Raw genomic sequence first — 21,125 nt, forward strand, 5'->3', positions numbered from 1 at the left:
ATGCCTGTAAGAGAGAGGTCTTCCTATACAGCTGCAGGAAGATTATTAGCTCAAAAGAATACCAATATAGATACAATAGAAGTAATTATAGTACAATGCAAGCCTCTGCAACTCATCACACACAACCAAGACAAATACAATAGAGAATCAACATAATATAATAATGGGAATTAAGGAACTACAGTACATTATCAATCAATCCAGTTCATATTAGTGGCTATAATTCTCCAAACTTGTGTAGCTGGAAAATTCATTACTTTAATGAAAATGAAAAGGAAATAAAAAAAAAAGCAACTTCATGTAGCACAAGATAAATGAGAATTGGGACCTTTTTTATTTTTGTTTGTTTCTACAATACATTTTATCTGACAAAGAATGTTGCCGCAGAACTGGATCAGATTCGCCTCATCCTGATAAAATCCAGGAACTGGTAGCTCAGTCTGGGTCTAGGTGTACTGTACTTTACACATGCAAGCATCTTTTGAACATTATAGTCCCATGTGGGTGTCCATGGACATCAGATGAAGGCACACTACATAGGTGGGGAGGGCTGATGCATTCTTACTCCTATTTGTCGGCCAGATCAAATGAATCATCATACAGTATGACCTGCAAACATTAAGCATGGCTGGAATATATGGGTTAAATGTATCTGGGTTTATGGTCATGTGATTGTTTACAACCCATGTCCAGTTCACAGAACAACACACATTTAGCATGCCTTCACATTGCATTAGATATAAGAAGCTACTTTATACTGAGAGTCAGATGAATGGTCCATCTTGTGCAGGACTTTCTACCAGGATCTCAAACACAGGTTTTTCCCAGCTGTGCCCCTTGAAATTGTTTGAACTAGCACTGCTCTACCCCTCAGTGCTGGCCTACCCAGTGCAGGGGGTTGAGAAATTTACACTATGATGTAAACTGGTTGTGCGCATGACCACTTCACCACAAGCCCAAGTCAATTCAGCAACACTTGACACACATCCGTTGGAGGTCCAGTACTCTAGCAGATTCTGTAGACGCACAACATTTGGGTTCCTTATTCAGGAAAGGCCTCAAGCACTTGGGGCTCATTATGCAGAACTGTAAACAATTGATGTTCTTGTTTAACAAAATGCTCTTGCTATAAAATACCCCAGACAAAATGAACCTTTGGTCTTCTGTGATGGAGAGTTCTAGGAGGAGTGAAGTCTCATATGATGAACTGGGGAGCTGATTAATGGTGATTTCACAATAAAAGCATCGTTGAGTCTCTGTGGTGCTATTGGTGTGCATGTGTGAATGTTGTTGTTAATGAAGGATAGTCAGCAGGCGAAAGTCATTTTCAATGAATATAAATTTGGGTCTATGCAGGTTTTAGATTCTCATTATAGATGCCATAAAAGCATGATGAAAAGCACAGGAGACAGAGAGAGCTATGGAACCCCTTTAACAATTTCATTATTCCCAGTATTCAATATATTTCAGCTGTCTCCATAATAATATACAGTATTGAGGCAGTATTTTTCACCTTTCACATGCTGTCCATAAGTTAGAAGATCACCCGCTCAGTATTTGCAAAACTAAACCAATCATGTGAATTGCAAGATAATATTTGCAGAGAAAAATGGATGCTTTTTAATCTCATTCTGTTCCTGATTCCAGCTTCTTGTGATTAGCTTCAAAGGACCATTTGCTTCCTGCTCAGTTTTATCTCTGCCTAGGAGCTTCTTGTGTTTTCATGAGTTCAACTACTGGGCAAGAAGCTCAGTCCAGAAAGAGAATATCAGGCATATTCTTAAGTGCAATACCTCCCCCTGATTTGAGGTGAAGGGATTATCCCATACTTCACTCAGATTTCTGAAACCTCCAGTGCTTCCTTCACAGGCTGTTGAACTAATTTCTCTTTTAACAGTACAACAGGTCCCAGTGGGAGACAAGATGGGACAGTGGAAGCAGGGTCATGTGATTCTTCTTGGGAAATTGATGGCTTTTCCTAACTTGCCCTAATTATTGGAGAGCTGCTATTGCTAGTGGCTATAGGAGAATGCTTAAAGTGAATGAATATAGCTCAGAGGTCTGTGTTAATCTCTTTGCAATTTGTATTATTTTAATGTATTTAATAAATTGTTGCAGTGAAATTTTAAAAAATGGACATTTAGGCATTGCAGCGATGTTCATGTATCAGAATTCTTTTAAAGAAATGATACTCATGCTGAATATTGCTGTAAACATTAATCATCCATGTTTTCTGTTCTATATTTTGTCATTTGTATTAAATGGCCATGCTTTGCTTCTGTGTGCAGTACACCTGGGCAAATTATATTGGGCTCTATTGCACAAAGATCAATGCTGAATCAAACAGAGGTTTGATAAACCTGGGCTTGACCAGTGACTCTTAACACTTGACTAATGGAAGTGTGAGAAGGACTGCGGTATTGGTTCAGAGAGGCTCAGGTACCACACACCAAGTATCACACATAAGTAGTTCTGAGCATGGAAGTTATCAAGATGTGGATAGCCATAAACATGATCAAATCCAAGTACAGCCATCCCGCACCATTCATGGTTTTCCCATTCTCCATTTTGAATGTCCACAACTGGGAAATTTTGACCGGTCTCCCCAACCGTGAGCCAGGTATCTGCAACAGAGGATTATGAGTATGCTACTGCGCAATGGAGGACTGGAATTGCAATAAGTTTCAAAAGACGTATTTTCTGTATTCTTACAGTTTACTTCTGTATCATTTAGGGTGTTATATGCTAATGTAGTTATTATGCTGCAGTTGGTTTTCAGGCTGCAGTTCAACCAAGGGTATTTTAGCTTTGTTTCACTTTCCTTTTTTCATCATTACCAGTGTGCACGTCATTTTTTGGCTGGTTTTTTTTGCTTCGCGTGCACCCCATTTGTTTTTCGGGTATCCGCAGTTGGCAAGATGTTTTAGTGATGGAGGGGTGGGTTTTGATATTTTTTGAAGTTCAGAGGTTCAATCCGTTCATTCCTCCTGCTGACCCTCTCGACTCCTTGTGATTTAAAGTGCCTTTGAGCGATTTTGGTTGGTTCAGAAGTGCCTTTTAGTGATTGGGGGGGGGCGGTTTCAAAATTTTTCAGAGGTTCAATCTGCTCATTCCTCTTGCTGATCCTTGGTGATTTTAAGATAATTTTGCCAATTTTTGCTGGTTTTCTAGTATTTTTTTCTTTATTTTAAGGTATTTTCACAATCATGATTCCCTAACCCCTTGTTTCCCATTGGTTTTAATGTCTCGCCAACTGCGAATTTGGTAATCGAGGTGTTTTCCAGGAATGGAACCCTCGCAGTTGGCAAGGGATGACTATAATCATTCGTATCTGATTGCAGAAGCAGATATCTTTACAATGCTAAGACCAGAGGCAAATAACCTGCCTGCAGCACCAGCTCATTGACTTCTGCACTTGACGCAAAAGCCAAGAAGCTGCCAGCCCTGCCCCCTGATGCCAATCCCGCCTCACTGGTGCCACCCTCTTCCAGATCCCCCAGCTGCCTTACCTTCTGGGCACACACCACCGCTGGTTTAAATTTTAAAGCCAGTGATGAGGATGGACTTTCTAGCATGGAGTGGCAGCCTCTCTCCATATTGCCGCTGGTTCACCTTTTTTCTCACTCTCTTCCCCCTGCACCTTCCATCAACGTACTTGTGCACACAATCTGCTTTTTCTGGGATGTTCCAATTTTATGGATGAAGAGAAGGCAGATTCAATAGACTTGCCCTTTGCTCCTTTTTTCACATGCAGTGGGGGTCCATGATGGTTTCCATACAAAGAACCGCTTGTTCTACATGTAGCTCCATTGTGCTTCATAGGAGAGCACCGTACTGGGGTGTAGAACATTTTAGGTTGACACTATTGCTCCCGACCTAAAAGAAAAAGCAGCCTTTCTAACACAGCATCTGACAACCTAGATTCCAGAATAGTTTTACCAATATTTAGTGCTTGGTGGGGCTTTCTATTTTATTTTATTTTTTCCTGTACATCTCTTGAAAATCTACATTAATTTTCAAGCAATCAAGAAGCAACATACCTGATGATTACTCCACAGCTTTAGCTGAAGAGGTATGCTTAGGGCCCAGTGAACCCTAAAGGAACACAAGTCTGGTTAGCTGGGGGCTGTAGAACATCCCTGAACATGTCCCTTTATAGAAGCTATGGGGTGGGCAGTGAGAGGGGAACTGTCCCCAACAAAACAACCTTGAAAACTATGATTTTTCACATAGGCTGATTATGCTGTCAGTGAAAATGATATTTCAATGAAAGGACATCTTCTGATAACAAAACTGAAACACACAAAAGTTTGGCTCACACCTTGCATTGTGGTTCTCACAAGGAAAACAGCACAGCACACTCTGCTTTGCAGAAGGAAGGTTCTTTGTTTCAGACAGAGCTAATGGTCTCATGAATTGGTTGGTTTTTTACTCAATCCCAAAACATTTCAGTACCGAACTGGACATGACATTTAAGATGATATTGGCCCTGGCATGCTTGCTTTCTCCCCACCCCCTGTAAATAGTGTGTGTGAGGGGGCTGCAATCCAGATTGAGATCATGGTAAGGTGGGAATGTAACCCCAGCTGTTTCAAGTAAAAAAACCCCTTGACACATCCATTTGGTTGCAGCTTGGAGCCAATAAAGGGGAAGTAAACAGATGGAGTCCTCAATGTCCTGCCTGCTAAGACACACCAAATGAAAACACAATCAAAAAGACTAGTTGGTTGCAAAAAACTTCCCATGCACACTCCAAGGTAATGGTTGTCTCAGCCTGGAAGTTTAACCTTTGGCTGCAGCAGGGATAGCATTACAGAAATGGCTTTAGTTTATCAAAAGAGAAGCCCAACATCTTTATATATGTTTCTCTAAGATGTACCAGTGGCTAATCCCACATGTGGCAGCTGTTGCAAGAGTTTGCGAGCAGCTGCCAGATAGCCACGGGTAACGATAAAGTGTGCCATCAAGTCGATTTCAACTCCTGGCGCCCACAGAGCCATGTGGTTTTCTTTGGTAGAATACAGCAGGGGTTTACCATTGCCTCCTCCCGCGCAGTGTGAGATGACGCCTTTCAGTTTCTTCGTATATCGCTGCTGCCTGATATAGTAGCAGCAGGGATACAGACAAGAAAATGGCGGCGGCAGCTGGCCAGCCGGCGGGGAAAGAACAGCAGTGAATAGTTGCTGCCACCACCGCCAAACAGAGAAAGCAGCAGGTGGATGAGAGGGCAGCACACCCTCTCTCTCTGGCCTGCCTGCCAGCCAAAAGGGAAGATGGCCTGGCCTGGCCTGCTGGGCAGAAGTTGGTGGCCAGTGAGAGGGCAGCACACTCCCTCTCTGACCCACCTGCTGGCCAAAAGGAAAGATGGCCTAGCCCGCCGGGCAGAAGAAGGTGGCAGGCGAGCGGGCGAAACCGGTGGGCGGGCAACGGAGAGGGTGACACACTCCCTCTCTGGCCCGCCTGCCGGCCAGAAAGAAGCATGACTTGGCCACCGGGAGAAGCGGCGGTGAGGAGAAGCGGCAGGTAGGCCGGCTGCTGGGAGAAGCGGCAGGGAGAAATGGGGCTGGGGGGAGAATGAAAAGAAGATGGAGGGGGTGACAGGGAGAACTAGGGCACAGATGTTCTGCACCAGGTCAGCTGGTTAATATTTAATCACCATCATATCTCTGCAACAGTCACCTTCTGTCTGTCGGGCCTGGCAATATTGGAGGGATGGTGCCTTGTTTGTTTTGATTTGTTTTGGCCTTGTGTGGTACTCACATTTATGGAGCTGTTTGAATGGTTTCTGTTATTGAATCATGTCTTTGGAAGCCATAATTCTGGACTGTCTCCTCCTGGAAGGTGCAGCCAAGGAACTGAAGGGCATCCTCCACTTGTAACTGGGCAATGTGTGCAGGTTGTCCTCCCAGGGAAGAGAACAGTGCCCTGCAAGACTTGACTGTTTCTCCTTCCCTTGCAGACAGAGATAGATATCTGGCTGTGTTATGTACTTCTGTACCAGGCACAAATCAGGTAACTCAATATTGGCCACTGGCTTAGATTTCACCAGCATTGTCAGGACAGTCATCCAAAGCCACCTCGGGTGACCTACCTGTGATACCAGTCACACTGGAGGAAGCCAACGCCATTTTTTTCAGAGCTTAGCCAGAGAAATGCTGCCCTGTGTTTGCGCTTTATTCCTTCCTCTCAGAATCGATAGTGCAGTCCTTCAAGATGAGACAATATTTGCTTTGTAGCAGATTTAGTAAATAGTTCTACACTTTATTGCTCTAATGACTCCCACTGGGAGAGCCAAGGACAGGGTTGGCAGTGACCTTTCTGCAGCTACAGCTCGTGCAGCATTTACTATTGTATTTTCTCTGAGGGGAGATTGAGACTGAAGACACTGTTGTCTTCAGCATTTTTAGATCTTATCTGCCCTTCTTACAGCAGGTCTACCTGTTTGACCACCACACATTCATTGCACCCAGTTGGTCAGATGAACACTCCTCTGGTAGTATGCAGATTAATGTATAATTGAGGATACCTTTGGCCATCACGCAATTTTGCAGCGCCACCTGCTGGCCATCTGCTGCTAATCCATGATAAGGTTTTTGAGACTACTTTTAGTTTAAGGTAGTTTCCAAGAGCTTATTTAGTCCAGCATCCTGTTTCCAGTAGTGGTGACCCAGCTGTTCAAGCAGCTCTTCAAACAGAGCATCAAGGTGTGTTGTTCTGACAGGAAATGAAAGAGAAAATCTTGAAGGTGACTTTTCCCTTCTGACAAGTAGTACTTTGTGTTTATTAAGTTGTGAGTTATCTTGTACTTCCTTCGGTATCTATGGGGAAAACAATCATTTTTACTTTTAGATTTCTGTTCCACCACTATGGCTCATCAGAGCCCTCAGGCTAGCACATGCTCCTAAGACTCTGGTAGTATGCACATTAATGTATAATTAATTGGTTAAAGTACAGGTGATTAATCACCTGAACTTTCTGTAATCACTTGGCAGCCCTGTTTTCCAATATAGCTTTGTTTATTCGGATTTATAGCCTGCCACATCCTGGAAAACTATAGGCAACTAACAGGTGAAATCAGAAAGAACTAGCTGAACCCGCACAGAGCATCTGTGCGGTAGTTCACTTCCTTTTTGGGTTTAGTTGGGAGAATTCATTTGGCTGGTCCTCCCACAGCTCTCTCACTTGCTCTGTCCCCTCCCCACACATAACAACAGCTCTCTCGCTCGCTCTGTCCCCCCCAGCGCCTCTCTCGCTCGCTCTGTCTCCCCCCATGTGACTCTCTCGCTCGCTCTGTCTCCCCCCATGTGACTCTCTTGCTCGCTCTGTCCCCCCCACAGCGCCTCTCTCGCTCGCTCGCTCTGTCTCTCCCCTGCGTGCCTCTCTCGCTCGCTCTGTCTCGCTCCCCCCCACAGCGCCTCTCTCGCTCGCTCTGTCTCGCTCCCCCCACAGCGCCTCTCTCGCTCGCTCTGTCTCGCTCCCCCCACAGCGCCTCTCTCGCTCGCTCTGTCTCGCTCCCCCCACAGCGCCTCTCTCGCTCGCTCTGTCTCGCTCCCCCCACAGCGCCTCTCTCGCTCGCTCTGTCTCGCTCCCCCCCACAGCGCCTCTCTCGCTCGCTCTGTCTCGCTCCCCCCCACAGCGCCTCTCTCGCTCGCTCTGTCTCGCTCCCCCCCACAGCGCCTCTCTCGCTCGCTCTGTCTCGCTCCCCCCACAGCGCCTCTCTCGCTCGCTCTGTCTCGCTCCCCCCACAGCGCCTCTCTCGCTCACTGTCTCGCTCCCCCCACAGCGCCTCTCTCGCTCGCTCTGTCTCGCTCCCCCCACCTTCTGCCCTACTCCCCTCCCCCCAAGCCTTCTGCCTCAGTCCCCTCCCCCCAATCCTTCTTCCCCAGCTTGCCTTCCTCCTCTGTTTCCACCTCTTTCTCTCTCTTTTTCTCTCTCTCATTCGTGCTCCCCCACCCCACCCCCGCCTCTGCTTTTTAGCCTGTTTGTGTTTTCCCTGCTGGCCGTTGCCGCATCCTCGTTCCTCCAGTCCCTGGTGTCAGGCCACCAAGTGTTCAGCCAGCTCCTTCCTGCAGCCCTCCCTCTAGAGAGCATCTTCCGAAGCGGCCAACTGTTTGTCTCTGCCCAGCCAGGCTCCCCCGCTTTCTCTCCCCTTAGCTTCCCCCCTCCCTTCTGCCCCAGTCTGTTCAGTTCTCTTCTCCACTTGCCCGCTTTCCTTTCTTTCCTTTCCTCCCCAAACGGCCACTTCCCTACGCGGCCAACCGCTGCCCAGCCAATCCGGCGTCTCCACCGCCCACCCAATCCACTGGGTTGCCGGGACGCATCCCCACAGAGGCATGTCTACGAGAATTAATATAATAGATAACTTACTAAAGTACAATACAATTCAAGTCAAAATGTATTTAAATGCATATATGTGCATGCATGCACATATGCCTTCAAAATATTTTGCCAGTTTAAGGCTAAAATCCTAAGCATAGTTAAAAGTGAGTCAGCACCATCGAGCTGAGTGGGGTTCACTGCTGCATAAATATACTTAGGAATGCACTGTAAGCCTTATTCCCCAAGCAGGTAGTTCTTAACAATACTTTTGAAGGATGTTCAGATGGGATATAACAAGTTTCCAAAGAATCTGGTGTTCTTGGCAGAAGATAAAGGTTCCTTGATACAGTTTGGAGGCCAAAACCTGCTTTTCTGTTTCCCATGAAAGCCCATTCATAAGAATATGTTTGCTGAAGCCTGGGTTCTGAGAAAGTTTTTGAATAATTCCTGTTCAGGAATTATTATGAACTAGCAAAATGTCACCAGATGGTTGGTTGCTAGGCATCCAAATTAGCCTGAGATGAGGGTGGGGATTGGTACAATAGCTGCTGATGTTATAAAGGTACTGATTTATTTTTTAAAATGTTTTTATTTAACATATTTTTATACCGCCCAAAACTTACGTCTCTGGGCGGCTGATAACTGATAACTCTCTAACTCAGATCAAGGGGGTGTTCCGTGGGTGGGGTCTCCTGTAGTTTACTTGTTGTCATAAATGAACCACTTCCTGGTTAAGGTTGGTCTCACAGTCACATCTGACCCCTGCAGGGGTGGTGGACCTATCAGAATGGTCCTTCTGAGAAGGCTGTTGGATCCAGTAGGGTTCCAAAGGACCTTGGAGGGTTTTGTAGTTGGTTTTGCGGTGATTCTGTTGATGCCCTGGTGGATACCTGGAACAGGGAATTTACCAAGGTAATAGACACTATCGTTTCCAAATGGCTTCTCCAACACACTTTAAAATTAGCCTAATGGCATATGGAAGAGCTATGGCAGCTGATGCAGCAAGGTAGACAAAGGGAGCGCAAATGGAGGAGGACTCATCTTGAATTTGATAAGACACAGCATAGAGCCCATATGAAGACCTATGCTATGGCAATACGTGCAGCAAGGAAGCAATTTTATTCTGTACGTATTGAATCTGCAAGTTCTCATCCAGCAGAGCTGTTCTGAATTGTTAAGGGTTTAACTCAAGCCCCTTCTGTTTCAAATCTGTTTCCTGAAACAATGTTTCACAGCGACATATTCAATGTGGGAAAATTTTAGCTGATCTCCCCTCCTTACTGTACATCATGAAAATATGTCCCTGAAGGTCATGTGACCCTCAGAGACATATTTCTACAACATATGGTGGGCTTCAGAGAGAAGGGGAGATCACCCAAAATTGCCCTTTCCCCAACTTGTGTGACTTGAGTCTGGAAGTCAGCACTGCTGCACCAGAGCAATGCTGATCTGGATGTCCATCAGTGCCATTTTAGTGTACTCTGTAGAACACCAGAAGCCTCCCATGTTTGCTTGTAGTTTTGACTCTTGTCTACTGAACCAGGAAGTCAGGTCTCCGCATGGGAGAGGCAGGCAGGATTTCAGGCCTGACTCTGTGGAATCTCCAGGGCTTCCTGTTGCTATCCAGTAGTGCATGAACCCTTGTGGCTCATCCTATGTATAATGCTGCAGGATGATCACTTCATTATACCTCTTGATAATGCAACTGCTATAAATTTAGCGTATTGGGGGAAATTGGATGTGTGCACTGTGTGGCTGCTGGCTATTTTCTGTGTATAGGACCTCTGTGTGAACTGAGCCTCAGTGTTTCTGTTTAGTAATTGTTTGGCTTCTCTCTCGCTTATGCTTCAGCTGAAAAACTACACCGCCCTTTTGCTGGGGTTAGATACACAACAGTTTGAAATCAGATAATTCAGTTGCTTTCTCTTGTTCTTGTTTTGTGTCATCGCTAGTTGGAGCAGTTCTAATTGTGAAATATTGAAGAACAGCTCAGTTGGTTTGCAGTCCTGCGGTGAAACAAGCTCTGTATTCATTCCACCTGTAAGAGAAACAGAGATATAAAGTTGCAACAGCCCCTTTGAAGCTTATACAGAAAGGGCAGAAGTCTCTAAAGTGCTCCTTGGCTGCAGGACTTCTGTTTTATATTTTATTTGCTTCAAGATTCTCCAGACTGAAATGTGCCCCCTGGGCTATTAAAGTTTCATGGCACTTTCACCAGCTTGCTTGTTTAATTTCCAAATAGTGGACGCTCAAGAAAGTCTAGGGAAAGAATCAATGTGTGAGTATTTGCTTCTCTGAGGTTATGTTAAGGAGGTAGCATAAGCCAGGAAAGTTGTGACTCAATTTGGGAAGCCCATCAGACAGCCCTGACATTATTGGCCTTCCATATGTTTGTTTGCCTGAAAAACTGAAACATGCTATTCATTTTTTCATACGGGGTGGTTACAGGTGTATGTTATTTCTCTTTATTTATTTAAAATATTTGTACTCGGCAAAGGCTTCCAAGACAGCTAACAATAACAACTTCGTTCCACAATTAACATTAAATTAAAGCAACAAAATGTTAAAGAATCACAGAATAGCAGTAAAAACAGATGCTTATTTATTTATTATTTTATTTTATTTTTTACATGTATATCCCGCTCTTCCTCCAAGGAGCCCAGAGCGGTGTGCTACATACTTAAGTTTCTCCTCACAACAACCCTGTGAAGTAGGTTAGGCTGAGAGAGACGTGACTGGCCCAGAGTCACCCAGCAAGTCTCATGGCTGAATGGGGATTTGAACTCGGGTCTTCTCGGTCCTAGTCCAGCACTCTAACCACTACACCATGCTGGCTTTCCTACACCACGCTGGCTTAGAAACAAGAAGGATGAAAGCAATCATTCATTAAAAACTTGAGAGCAGAAAATTGTCTTTACTTAACTCCCCAAACCTAGTAAAGTTGGTTTTAGACAAGTGTCTGTGTGGAGAGTATTCCACAACTAGGGTGTCACCACCAAAAAGGCCTTATCTCTGGTCATCACCTGCCACTGATGGTGGCAGCAGCCAGAGCAGGATATCTGATGCAGAGCTTAAGGGCAGGCAGTTTAATGTAAGAGCAATCATTCCTTTCAGATATCCTGGTGGTCCCGGAAGCCAGTGAAGATTTTCCATTACTGGTAAGTGAGAGGGGAGCTGGTCTTGTGGTAGCAAGCATGACTTGTCCCCTTAGCTAAGCAGGGTCTGCCCTGATTGCATATGGAAGGGAGACTAGAAGTATGAGCACTATAAGATATTTCCCTCAGGGGATGGGGCTGCTCTGGGAAGAGTAGAAGGTTCCAAGTCCCCTCCCTGGCACCATCTCCAAGATAGGGCTGAGAGAGATTCCTGCCTGCAACCTTGGAGAAGCCACTGCCAGTCTGTAAAGACCAGAGCTAGTTGGACCAGTGGTCTAACTCAGTATATGTCAGCTTCTTATGTTCCTAAAATATGATTTGAGTAGCCAGTAGCAGTCAATAATCTGGCCATCATTTTCTGAACCAGCTGGAGTTGATAGAAATTATCATTTACCAAGAAGTAATTTATCATAATCTCTTGGTGAGCCAGTTGTCTGTCTTGTCCTGTCAAGTGCCGAGGACAGTCTCGCCATACCTGCATCTTCTCGGAAATCAAGCCCATACAGATGACTATTTTGCTATGCAGTCTGTCAGATATTTTACCACACATTTGCACCAGACGTGTTTTAAAATCTGCCATACTTCTTGGCGGGATGATTCAGACAACCTTCCTAAAGGGACTCAGGGAGGTTTACATTAAAATAAAAGAACATTTAAACCAGATTAAAATTAAAACTAGATATCATTAAAAGCCAGGATAAAAAGATGAGTCTTTGGGGCCCCTGAAGGCCTCCAAGGAAGATCACCCACTTATATGCACAGGGAGCACATTCCACAACCCAGGGGAAAGAACTGAGAAGGCCTGATCCCAGGTCGCCACCAGATGAACCGATGGCACCTGAAGACTAACCCCTCCTGATGGTTTTAATGAGTGGTGGGGATCTTGTAGAGAAAGGCATTCTCTCAGGTAACCAGACTTAAGCTATTCAGGGCTTTAAAGGTAATAACCAGCACTTTGTATGATGGCCAAGTGAGTCATTTAGCCAGTTTGTTCACTTGTTATCTCCTCTAGGGCTTCCCAACTATGAATGGACTTCCTCTGCAGGCCCTTACATCATCACTGGAGGAGGTTCTGCAATGATGCCGGGGCCTCTGGGGGGATACTTTCATTTGCAGATGGGGGCACCTAGGGGAAGTAACAATGGTGTGACCTTCAGCCAAGAGAGCGGCGTTGTACCACCTCACAAAAGTAGACACTGGCCTAGACAGGGCCTCAGGAGCAAACTGTGGGCCTCTCTGATGGTTGGGTTCCCAGTGAGTTCTCAGCTTGGTCAATCCCTGATGCTGGACATGGAATGTACCCCCAGCTGTTCTTCCCTTAATTTGTATGGTAGACTAGTCATCATGAATCGCATTTTATGATTATGTGGATAATCAACGTTGTATTTGGTAATGGCTCTATGTTGGCAGAAGATGGTAGCACTGTAAAATCTGAAGTGACTGAGCTTATCCAAAGTATCAAAATCTCCAGTATTTGGTATGAAATCATTGTGTCCTTAACAGATCTGAGCCGTCCTTCTACCAGTTACAGAGGGCAGCAGTAATTGTTTAAATGGAATTTTCTGTATCATTGGTTACTATTTGCCAAATGGACACAGTGAGTGATGAAACTATTTCTCCCCATCAGATTACTGTTAGTGGCTATTAGCCAGGGGAAGAAGCCATGTCCAGCTAAGCAAATACCTTCTGATTATCATGAGTTTAAAACACAGGTCTGTATCGAGCATTGACTGTGCTCACTGAATCCCTGGCCTTTTAAAAATGTACACCTTGACACAAAATGTACAATTCCAAAAGAACATTTGTGCAATTGAAAAATTCAAAAATAATGCAAAAGTTATATTATATTAGATCATGTTAATAGTGACTGATAACAATGGGGAAAGTAAAGTAAGTAGTCCAGACTCCTTTAGAACCCAGACCTGGTCAAGCATACTGATTTCGCCTCCCGCTGCCAAAGAGGCTTCCCACAAACTCTACTGCTATTCCCCACAGAGTCTTCACCAATGAATATGACACTTTGGTGCAATCATGCCCCCAATTCCCTGTTCTGAAGATTTGCTTTCACACTATAGACTTCTAAATGCCATGGAATGTGACTCCAGGCAACAAAGTCTGTGTGCACAGACCAGGAAAATGCCCAGGTGTGTGTGGTGCATGAGAATTACACTCTCATATTATTGTGCAGTTCTGGATTTTCCATTTGAAAAGCCCTGCTGACTTCTGCCTTTAAGCATCTAACAGTTTACTGGTTGGCACTGCAGAGCTGATCAAAAAGGATAAAGAGAAGAAGAAAAACCTCATCTACAGCAAAGCCGCAGGGAAAGATATTGTGAATAGAAAGTGGGGAAAGTGTATCTTCAAGCAAAGTTTTCCCTGCCCTTGAGTATGCAGGGAATACTATGGACTTCCCTTCCCAGCTTAGACTGAAGTACATGTGGCTGCAGCATGATGAGGTACCTTGTTGCAAAGTGGTACCTTGTGCTTCTTGCTTCAGCTCTGCACTGAAGAAGCGTCAAGTTCTATTTGACGTTTCCTAACTTTGCCATCTAAATGAAAACCTACATTGGTCAAAATGTACTTGTAATTTCAGAATAGTTCCCTTCTACACTCTGTCCCTCATTATCAAAATTCCCAAGTGACAATTTCATTTCTAAAAGGACTCTTAGCATTCATTTTGAACATGCCCTGAGGCAGCCTTGGCATTGCCTGCAGTGTTGATGAGGTGCACCATTGTCCCACCTCAGCTCACATGCACATAAGTATCTTGCACTGATGCGGCACAATGATGCCACACTGGAGAAAATTGGAGAAATTTGCATTTACATGAAGTGCTCTACAGCATCAAAGAGAGCCTTCACAAGTAGCCCATAGTATGCTAGAGGATTCCAGTGAATCTCTGACTTGGGATTCATCCAAAACTTGGTATGGGGGCCTTTATACCAAGCGCCGTACTAGAAATCTGTTGCCACATTTTGGCTAATTTAAAATCTAGCAGCAATGATTTAAAATGTGGTGCACTTCGTTGCATAAAGGCAGGTTAAGGCAGGGACCGGTCATGCCAAAGGGGTGTAGGGAGCAAGGCAAGGGGTCATGAAGGCACACAGTCTGCATGAAGAGTTAGTCGCTCGTGAAGTGGGGCTCCTGGCCAGTTCCCAGAAAAAAAACCTAATATGAGCTCCCCTTTGACAGGAGTTGCTGATCTGTCCAGGGATTATTTAATAATTCCTACATCTTTCTCTGGAATGTGACTAGTGAGCTAGGCTGATGCACTTGGGATACACTTTTCCCCTGTCTCACAAGTGTGGCACAATGGGTAAGACATAGCAACAAAATATTGCTGCTGTTAAGGACCGAGCAGATGTTATGCTCAGTGCCAACAGACGTAAGGAGGAGTAGAATCAGGTCCACCGGTCCTGTGACCCCTCCCTACACATGTCCAGCGTAGCGTCTGAAATGGCCTACATGCGTACACTCTTTGGCTGTGTGCATGCAGTCCCTGTGTATGGAGCCTACACCTATATACAGTTTGTTTGCACAGAGGCTCCTTCAGAAATTGTGCTGAACATCTGCAGAGAAGGAACAGGATTAGTGTCTATGAGCAGGTATGATCCTGCTCCTCAACTAGATGCATTCAGTCAACACTTACATAACATCTCCACAGTCCTCCAATTTACTTTGTTCCTCTCGGGTTATTTTTGGTTTATAGCACCCATTTAAATCACATTTGGAAGCAAACTCGTATCCTTGCTGAGCACTGGTGATGTGATTTTCTAAAGAACTTGTTTCACTCAAGGCAGTGCTGCCTTTTGCACTAACAGTGCTGCCCTGCTGTGTTTCCAGTACTCAGGGCATTGCTATAATCTGGCCTTCTTTGTGAGTGAAGAGGGATGAATTACTCTGTGTAACTCTTCATTAAGTTGGACTAATGACATTTTCCAGGCATTCACATTTTAATTCTACTGCAAACAAATTGCCTTTATCTTCTGCTGGCTTTCCTCTCTACTTGTAATTCATTGATGTATTTTATTGTATTTGTTGATGCATTTTATGTATTTTTATTTTATTATTTTTATCCTCCTACATGTATTGTAACAGCAGACCTGATATTTTTTAATTTAAAAGCAGGGTATAAATTAAACAAATACAGTAAATACATAAATTGGCTGGACCAGGGAATCTTAGTGGTGCTTCATACTTTGAGGAGCTCATTCATCCAAGACTAGTTCTACACTTGTAATATTTTACTTGCATTTATTATCTAATGTAAAGTTTTGCCATTGAGTTGGTGTCGACTCCTGGCAACCACAGAGACCTATGGTTGTTTTTGGTAGAATACAGGAGGGATTTATCATTGCCATCTCCCTTGCAGTATGAGATGAGGCCTTTCATCATCTTCCTATATCGCTGCTGCCTGATATAGGTGTTTCCCATAGTCTACGAAACATACCAGCAAGGATTTGAACCAGCAACCTTTTGCAGTAGGGAAGCAAACTGCCTAGAGAGCAGGAGGCTGTTGGTTTGAATCCCCGCTGGTGTGTTTCCCAGAATATGCGAAACTCCGATATTGGGCAGCAGCGATATAGGAAGGTGCTGAAAAGGTGCATCATTGTTTTTTATTGTTTTACATTTTATATCCCACTCTTCCTCCAAGGAGCCCAGAGCAGTGTACTACATACTTAAGTTTTTCCTCACAACAACCCTGTGAAGTAGGTTAGACTGAGAGAGAAGTGTCTGGCCCAGAGTCACCCAGCAAGTCTCATTACTGAGTGGGGATTTGAACTCAGGTCTCCGCGGACCTAGTCCAGCACTCTAACCACTACACCATGCTGGCTCATCTCATACTGCGTGGGAGAAGGCAATGGTAAACCACTCCTGTATTCTACCAAGAAAACCACATGGCTCTGTGGTTGCCAGGAGTCAACACTGACTCAACGGCACAGCCTTTTCTTTTCCTCTTTACTATCTACATCTCATCCCCAAAGTCCAAATAGTCACTGCATGAGCCAATGCTTAAATCTCCAAAGACTGAGAAGAGAAGTTAAAGGACGTAGTACAGTTTGGCAGTTAACGTAACTTAGACACAATGGCTTGTATGCATTGCCTTGATGATTATTAATTAAGGTTAATTATAGCACTGCTATATTTGAGTCATCATAGCCAACAAAGACAAAAGCAGAATTACAAACAATAGGCTTGTTCCTCCAATGTCTCTGTGGAACATTTTAAATTAAGAAAGCTCCAAGGTGAGTAGAAGGATGGAGCCTGAGGCTCTCCTGCTTTAAAATGTAGCTCAGCTCTGCCAGCAATATCCATATGGGAGGCTGTTGCTGATGGGATGCTGCAGGGCATTGGCAGCATCTTCTAACTGTGCTGGTGATGGAAGCTGGTGGCATTATTGATGGATGCCAGCAGTATCAGTGATGGATGTGGGTGGCACAAGAGATAGATACTAATGGCAGTATTGATGGATGTTGGTGATATGTGCTGCTGGCACTGATAAAAGATGCCATGGTATTAGTGAGTACTGATATCGAAGGAAGATGTGGAAACAACAGTGATGGATGGTCATAGCTTTACTAATGGAAGTTGGTAGCATTAATGATGAATGCCAGTGCTGTGGATAACCAATGTTGGTAGCATTAGTGAAGACCAATGGTTGTGTTGCTAATAGATAGTGAGTAATAGCATTACTGAAGGGTGCCAGAACTACTGCTGATGGATGCTGGTACAATGGAATGAGGGTACTGATACAATTGCCCATGGAGACTAATGGCTGTAGTGATAAATGTCAGGCGTGTTACTAAAGGATTATATGCTAGTGATGTGTTATCAAAGATGATACTATTATTATTTGGCCAAGAATAGTGGTGCAGTTGACAGTGGATATTGATATAATTGACCATGGATGCCAGTGTTCTCTTAAAGAATGCCTGGAAGTTTAGATGGAGATAATGGGGCTTCTTCCCATTTGATAGTAGAAGAATCAATGATCAGTGTCAAGTATTAGTCTTCTTTAAGTGCTTTGATATAGGCCTTAGTTTTGCATCTGTACTTGGTGACATATTGGGTTTACTTTACATACTTTAGTTTCCTACACAGGAATCTTTAGATAGGGAAATACTTGGAGTGTTGTTGTTGCAGTTAAACCACAATAACATCAATGTTGTTTAATGGAGTGTATTTCACTCCATTAAAATTTGCTGAATTTCTGCTGCTCCAAAAACATGTGTGTTCCTCTTCATGCTTAATAGTAGTAAATGTGTATTTTCAGGACAATTGCAATGTGTGAAGCAGCTGCTAATCTTGGACTAAATTAAAGGAATGATCACAGTAGCTCCCTAAAGATCAACTAGATCTATTTTTTTAAAAACCCAAAACTTTCACAGACTGCAGCTTACTCAAGGAGATAATACTATGTGGAAATAACCATTGCAAGTCTATTCTCAGAATGTTGACTGTCTCTCTCTCTTTCCCATTGGAGATTCAGTCAACCAGGACAGAAGTCCATGGCATGGCAACAATATTCTTCTTATCACATATCAGCTCCACACAGATATGTATGATGCCTGGGATAAACCAAAGAGTAACCACTTCTACAAGGACACTCATACAAGCAGCATCAAGCTTTACTGGTCACTTCAGAAGTTAGGGTCAAACTAGAGGAGATGCTGGTGATTGGTTTGTGGATCTCAGTGTTGTGTCTCTCTTAATTTATTTTTAAAAGCAGCTGCATGAGGTCCTGAATTAGATCAGGACTATGCTGACCATTGGATTTGGACTATGATGGCAGGGATGGGGATTTACCTCTTTCCTCTACAATACTCTTGCTCTAAATTGCCCTCTTAGCTCCTATTTGCTGTATTAGGGCTTCACATATGTTTCCCCCAATAGGGAACAGAGCAGCTTGGGCAGGTGATTTAGATCATAAGGACAGCATGGGGGGGGGCTGACCCGTCCCCCCCCCCATGCTGTTCTCATGATCTAAATCACCTGCCCAAGCTGCTCTGTTCCCTATTGGGGGAAACATATGTGAAGCCCTAATACAGCAAATAGGAGCTAAGAGGGCAATTTAGATCAAGAGTATTGTGGAGGAAAGGGGTAAATCCCCATCCCTGCCATCATGGTCCGAATCCAATTCACACACATACACACGGCTGTGTTCCAATAAATGATTTCCAATTACTTAGTAGTGTGGCCATTAGTATGGGACTGCAATCCTACAATTAGGCTCTTTCAGAAAGAATATTGTAGAGTTAGAAGAGGAATAGAAAAGGATAACCAAAATGACTAACGAGTTGAAGCATCTTCTCTTCAAGAAAAGGCTAAAATGTATTGGAATTTTTTGTTTGGGGAAAAGATGAGTAAGATTTATAAAGTTATGCTTGGGTTTTCTCCCTCTTTTATAGTGGTTTAAGCAAAAGATGACTAAGATTTATAAAATTATGCTCGAGTGTTCTCCCTCTAGTCTTTATAATGGAATGCAGGGTCTTCCAATGACTTATGTGGCTTTAAAGGGAGACTAGATACATTCATGAAGGATAGCCCAATGGGTGGCTATTAGCCATAATAGCTAAATGGAGCATTTAGGCTGAGAAGTGATAGAATAGCAATTGTTGTGGGCAAGTCCTGGGACACAGCTGTTGTCTTTATGTCCTGCTTGTGGGCTTCCTAGAAGCATCTGGCTGACCACTGCTGAAAATGAATGCTACACTAGATGAACATTTGGTCTGACCCTGCAGGGGTGTTCTTTTATTTTTAACGTTAAAAGATAAGTGGATTCAGGGGCGTAGCAAGGTTAGAGTGGGCCCTGGAGCAAGCATAGGCCTCTGTGCCCACCAGACTCCTCCCCCTTCAAAATCAAAACATTCGGCCTCTTTCACTCCTGTGCAAATAATTTCACACGTTCCCCCCTGCACAAGGGTGAATAGTGAGCTGTGACTCAACCAGTGGTGGCCTCCTTCCTTCAGGCCAAGTGACATTTGTCCCACCTTGTTCAGTTATAACTACGCTCCTGGGTAGAATGATGATGGTTTTGGTAGTGGAGAACTGGGGAAAGGGGCAAGAGGCAGGATGAGGCCAGGAGTAAACATAAGGCTGTGGCTGGAAGCAATGTCAAGAGTAGAATAGAGTCAGAATCAGGAGCGCTATTATGCATGCAAAATCAACACTACAACCATTCCCTAGTTTTCGGTTTCCTCTTAATGTAGTCAAAGAGGGTCAATAGGGAAGCAACCCACGGCAACCTGGACTCTACTGTATGTGTTAAACTGTTGGGTTAAAGCCTGTTCCATAATGTAGTCTGGCATTCCAAAGAGGAATGGCTTGACCCCATGGCTTGTTTTTTCTTTGTCTCTGCTATGAAACCCTTCATAATCAGTTTATGAAACTGGCAGGTTATCATGTTTTGCCACCAGCCCAATCAGAATCTGGTTGTACAACTGTAATCAGAGCTTCTCCACTCTGCAGAGCTTCTCCATTACACTCAGATTGATTCACACATGTTTATTGACGTAAATCTGCTAAAAGCGTGCCAGAACATAATGTGTGACTCCATCCTTAAGTGGGATCTCAAAACATGAACTCAAGAATGGGAATTCTGTATCCCCATGAATTGCCTTGACAGGCCTGACTATCCCTGCTCCCCATGTTTATTAGCATTAAAGTGTATGCTTCTGGGTATTTTGTTTTCCTTGATACCAAATAAAATCAATGAGCAGCCACACATAATAGATAACAGAACATGGGCAGAAACTTTCCCTAACATAAGCAAAAGTGCAATGACTTAGCAGAAGACATACTGCTGATGTCAATAGGGCATTTCTCCCCTTAAGGAATAAGTTGCTTAGAACTAGAAAGCAAATAAGTTTCCATACAAGCAAAAAGAAAAGTCCTGCAGCTTGGAGTTCAGCACAGTCATTAACCTCTGCAAGAAATGTTTCCCAGAGAATTCAGCTGTACCCTAAAATGAAAGAGCACCAACCCTTCAGCAGTGTGTTCAAATTGCTAAGAAGCCCTGAACTCTCTGCCAGCTAGGCCACCATGCTCAATCCAGAACAAAACACATGTAGAGTCAAGCTAAGAGAGAGAAAGAAGTTTAACTTTAATATTTCATTCTATCTATCTATCTGTCTGTCTATCTATTCATTACATTACTATACTGCCCCATATAAAATATTTGGCCAGTTTACATATTAAAAGAACAAACAACGATTAAAACTTTAAATCATGTTTAAACATTTTTCTTGATATCCTAGGTCTTCAGGAGGAGCAAACCTGGAATCCTGAGGGACAAGAAGAGAAGCCAGCTCTGAGCTAAGCCTGTACTTGAAGTACAGGCAGACACGGGAGACGTACATAATGGCCCAGGTATACATTCTCACTTATTCTTCATTCAGGAAAAATATGGGGTGGGTGGCATTTACACACTGCAATATTTCTGACTTGCTCTCTATTCTCATGGTACAAGGAAAGACAGGCCACCAGGCAGCAACTAAAGAGGATGCCATGTCAAAACAGAGCTAAAGTTAACTTCAGAAGGACAAAGTAACAGCCTTCATCCAGCTTCCAAACCATCTACACTGCAAAGAAAAAAAGATCTAGGAAGCTGCCTTATGCCATGTCAGTCCCATTGGTCCATCGCGCTCAGTA

General features: G+C 43.9%; 1 protein-coding gene across 4 annotated transcripts in view; it reads left to right on the plus strand.

Annotated features, from left to right (window-relative positions):
- Window positions 1-21,125, plus strand: part of DLGAP4 (DLG associated protein 4) — a 536,166-nt gene that overhangs the window by 324,188 nt on the left and 190,853 nt on the right. For all 4 annotated transcript variants that reach the window (XR_008320783.1, XM_053313662.1, XM_053313661.1 and 1 more), the window contains one exon: window positions 20,732-20,843. The gene's annotated coding sequence lies outside the window, so the exon portion shown is untranslated. The remainder of the gene's footprint in view (window positions 1-20,731; window positions 20,844-21,125) is intronic.

This window comes from Hemicordylus capensis, chromosome 4, assembly GCF_027244095.1.
Source record: "Hemicordylus capensis ecotype Gifberg chromosome 4, rHemCap1.1.pri, whole genome shotgun sequence".
In the NCBI taxonomy this organism is placed as follows: Eukaryota; Metazoa; Chordata; class Lepidosauria; order Squamata; family Cordylidae; genus Hemicordylus; species Hemicordylus capensis.